This window comes from Rhamphochromis sp. 'chilingali' (assembly GCF_963969265.1).
Source record: "Rhamphochromis sp. 'chilingali' genome assembly, chromosome: 1".
Taxonomy (NCBI): Eukaryota; Metazoa; Chordata; class Actinopteri; order Cichliformes; family Cichlidae; genus Rhamphochromis; species Rhamphochromis sp. 'chilingali'.
Window position 1 is genome coordinate 62312841 of NC_137929.1, and position 4845 is coordinate 62317685.

Below are 4845 nucleotides of genomic sequence, written 5' to 3' on the forward strand. Positions count from 1 at the left end.
AGAACAAGAGGAATCGAGATGATGATTTTCCTTTGCTATTGTTTTCATGCAGTTTCTTTGTTGGGGGCACGATGCAGTCTCATGACAGCAGAGGAATAACTGCCTCATGATAGTGCTTGTTAAACTCAGCTGCACAGTAAGGTGGTTACTGGTTTGAACACCTATTATGAGGAGATTGTTTGCTCTCTACCTACCTGCAGTCCTCCAAGTACTCCAGCTTTCCTCCACAATCCAAACACACGCTCGTTTGGTAAACTGGTGAGCCTAAATTGAACGTGCATGTGAGACAGATTTCCTTTAATCACTCACTGGAACAATGAGGTAAAAGATAAACGAAGAATCACTCAAGTAAAATCATAAATGCTTTTAAAAAGTCAAATCTAAAAGCTTTACATTGCTGTAGCCTGTGGGAGGATCAGAGGCTCTGCAAAGTGTGACATTTGACCCCTGTGTCTCATTCTGTCTTAAAAGTTTCATTCATGGTCTTAAGTCCCAGGAAACAGAATAAAAAAATCACTCTAAAACGCTGCCGATCCTGCACAGTGTATGTTTGCAGAACAACTGGACATGTTTGTGGACACCGAACAATATTCAGTGTGATGGGCTGTTTCAGAGTCAGCGTTCCAGTGCAGCAGTGATGCAAGGTGTTGACTGATCGAGCACAACAGCTCAGTAACTTTTGTAATCAAAGCTTATCTCATCGTCTGATTGTGTGACAGGATTTAGAGAGACGTGCTCACACGAAGAGCCGCACTGAATCTGTTCTTGTTCTTTACAGTTTGTCTCAGAGAGATTAAAAAGCTCATTTTACCTTCCAGGCCGTCACCCCCAAGTTTATGTCAGTCACATGATTTTTCACTGCTCACTTCACATTTAACAGATTTGACTTGTCCATGGTCATTTGTCAACATTTCCAATTGGTTCTACAGTTATATTCATATTAAATAAAATGATTTACTACCACACAGAGACAGTTTTGGTAGTTCGGGGCCTTTACCTTCTAAGACCTGAACTCTTCCACACCATGCATTTTTAATGTCTCTTTGATATTTGGGCATATTGGGGCCTGATGAATGCAAAAACAAAGAATTACCAGATTTTTTTTTTACCTTATTTTTGTTTTGTTTTTTTAAATAAGAGACACATATGAGGATATTCGTTTAAAATGTTGATAGAACAGTAGCAGTATAATGTCCTCGTAAGTGGATATCAGGCCCTTGTAGAGCAAAATCGAGTACTTTGGTCTAAATAACCCAAAATGTGATGTCCACATATGTGGACGCCAGGTCCTAGGAGGTTAAAAGTTCCACACAGTCACAACCACAGTGATACTTGTTACGCCCCCAGTCTAGGCGGGTAGGGACGCACATAAGGTTGGAGGAGAGAGAGACAAATCCCCGCCCTGGTTCCCAAGCCAAACATCCAAACCAGTTGTGAGTAAAAAGGTGTTTTTATTTAAGGAAAAGAAGCATAGCTCCAGGGTGAGCCCAGGCCAAAATAATAAACAAAACCAACTAAGTCCCACCAGAGAAAACTAACTAAACCCTAGGAAAGAAAAACAGAACAAACAAATGACAGAGCTATCCCTCGCTCCCTACCCGGAAAACAGGAGAAAACGATTCCAAAAGAAAAGGCAGCTCACCCCTTCCGCTTCAACCCAAGAGTGCCTAAGCGCTCAACTAATTCACTAGGAGCGGCTTTCACAATTTCACACTCTCACAAATACACAAGATAAGCACGGGCTGGGAACACCAGGGTCAGGGCCGCGACGGCTGTCCGGCTACTCGCTCGTTCCACTCTCTCTCTCCCCCCTCGGAGCTGTCAGAGCGGCCTTTTGAAGGTAGTCAACCGCTCCATGGTCCAATCAGTCGCTCACGACTCCTCATTAGGGGAGGGACCTGGAAAAGTCTTAAGCACAGTACAGAAAACACAGACAGAAAACAGGCCACACATGGCCACAGCAATACTGCTTAAAATAATCCAATAATTAAAAACAAAGAAATGTCCATATCTTCACTCCTCAAAGGTTGTAAGATGATTCCACCTTTTTCTTCCTCTGCATGAACTGAAATCAGGTGATTGTAGCTCACGCTGCACAGGAGACAAAGGCATGTTTGGTGGTTTGTAATGGGAAACATTATTGCAGTGTGATCACTGAGTTTAGCGTTTTATTACTGCATTACAGACCAATACAAGTAAAAACAACACATCACATTCAACAACATCAGTAGCTGCTGTCTAGAATGTTAACTCCAGTTATTATCTATGCTTCCTGTATTCATTTAGCCTTGTTGCCTCTTTGCTCCTATTTGTCCTTTTTTCTTTCAGCTAAGACCTGATGTAAGAGGATCCATTGTGCCTGGTTCTGTTACACATCTCTAAAAACAAAACTCTGGGTGACACCAGGGCCCTATTTCAGGAAGCCGGTTTAGTGCAAACTCTGAGTAAGTATACCCTGAGTTAACGAAAACTCTGGGTTTTCGGTTTCACAAAGCGAGTTCAGCTGAAGCCTGAGTGAGTCACTATGACGACACACTCCGTGAAGCTAACCTGCCCCCTAGCAGGTTTACTTCAACTAACCCTGACTGTCCCCGCCCCTTTGTCGGAAACCTGACAGTAGGAAGTGTCAGACATGGCGTGTCCCTTCCTTGAAGAGCCATTAGATGTTGAAGCCCAAATTCTCTGCAGAGCTCACCGCCGGGAGAGAGTGATCAGAGCGCGTTTGGACATTTTATCATTTCCTGATGATTTTCTGTGCGAACGTTACCGTTTCTCAGCACAATCTATAAGTTATTTGGATAACATCCTCAGGCCATATATTACGCATGTGACACATCGCGGACATCCTCTCAGTTCATTACATATTATTTGTATTGCACTTCGGTTTTTTTGCAAACGGGAGCTTTCTGTATAATATTGGTGACGCTGAGCACGTTTCCAAGGCTACCGTCTGTCGGGCAGTCAGGAATGTTACAGTTGCACTGAAACGTCTCCTGTACTCGTTTGTGTTCCCCGGTCATAGACCCACAAGATTTATCAAAGAGGGATTCCACAAAATTGCAGGTATCAGGATGACCAAAACTTAATTTATGATGTGGTGATACTTGGACTACTACTTAAATTGTACATTTATTTTCAGGGTTCCCAGGCGTGATTGGCTGTATAGATGGCACTCACATTCCAATCATTGCTCCTTTAGTAAATGAAGGAGACTATGTGAACAGGAAGTCTTTCCACAGCATTAATGTACAGGTACATAGTTCCCTGTAGCATTTCAAACTAACAAATTATTTCATTATAGTAATGGATGCTAATTTGTGTTCTCTGCACTGTGAAGATCATATGTGATGCTGCCAACATTATCACAAATGTGGAAGCCAAGTGGCCAGGCTCTGTCCATGACTCACAAATATTCCGTGAATGTACACTGAGCACAAAATTTGGACATGGTGAGTTGAGAATACTTTAAAATATATAAAGACCAATTGCTTCAGGGACATTTGAACTGAAGTGTATCCTTCTGTCTTAGGAGAGTTCACTGGCTACTTGCTTGGTGATAGGGGGTATCCATGTTTACCCTATTTGCTTACCCCTTACCCTGACCCTGAACCGGGCCCACAGCAGCGATATAATCTGGCTAATTGCAGGACAAGAGCCAGAATTGAAATGACTATCGGAATGCTTAAGGCCCGGTTCCAGTGCCTGCAAAGACTCAGGGTCACCCCAGAAAGGGCATGTGACATTATTGTGGCATGTGTGATTCTTCACAACATTGCCACAATTAGAGGAGAACACTGTCCTTCTGAACCAAACAGCAGTGATCCAAACCATGAACATCCTGACCCTCCCACGGACATACAAGATGGAAGAGCAGTCAGAGACACCATATGTCACAATCATTTCTTTTGACCCATCACCTCAACATGTTGAAAGAAGAATAAACAGATTTTTTGTTCAACTGGCTTTATTGGTCGCCTGTGTTTCCTGTACACAAAGTATTAAAAGATGTAAACCTCATAAAGTGTCTCTGTTGCTTCCTCCTCTGTAACAGCTGTCAATGTTTCTTCATTATTTTCCTGTAGTAAAGAAATAAACAACATTGCTGTTCTACTGTAAACTCATATAATCTGTGGAGTATTACTCACAACTGCATGTTGGTCTGGCTCAACAGGAGGCTGCACCAGATGCTGTACACCACCACCATCAACTGATAGAATATGAGGTTTATACAGGTCACTTATAACTTACAAGGGACCAAATGGCAATTAACAAACATACCAGTCACCTTACACTTCATTGTCATTATGCTCTCAAAGACAACCAAGACTGAGGGAAGGCAAAATCAGTAGGAAAATAACTTCACTACAAAATAATCCATTATGGTAAAGAGTTTATCAAATGAATGAGTAGCACTGCGAAGGTGACTGTGAAGAAAGGATGTATGCACATCATGTATTATTTTGAATTTACCCCTTTTGTAGGCACTTGTGTCTTGCGGGGTTATTGACTCAGAGGATGTCCCCGCAGAGATGCCTTTGGCCACAGGGCGCCCACTGTTTTGGCTGAGGGCCAACTGCTCAGCCTCTGTGAGTGGTGGTGGTGGAGGACCCCCACCTGTTTTTCGGGCCTCCGCTTTTTTTCTGTTAGCTATAACGGGCCACATTTGAGCATACAGAGTAAGCAAATGTGTACTTGTAATGTGCTCAGATAATTTCAATAAGTGCTTACAGAAAGAAAATTAATGTAGCCTCTAACTGCAATTGATTTACGTGGGACAAACAGACCAAGCACTATGGCTCATAATACAATTACACCTTACCTGTTTGGACTATATTTTTATATTTC

At 42.4% G+C, this 4845-nt stretch overlaps 1 long non-coding RNA gene across 1 annotated transcript; it reads left to right on the forward strand.

The window, feature by feature from the left end:
• The first annotated feature begins 3137 nt into the window (after positions 1-3137).
• On the forward strand, positions 3138-4354 carry LOC308404826. Its single transcript, XR_013973212.1, has 3 exons — positions 3138-3252; positions 3338-3449; positions 3530-4354. It is a non-coding gene; the product is annotated as an uncharacterized lncRNA (long non-coding RNA).
• Positions 4355-4845: the final 491 nt, after the last annotated feature.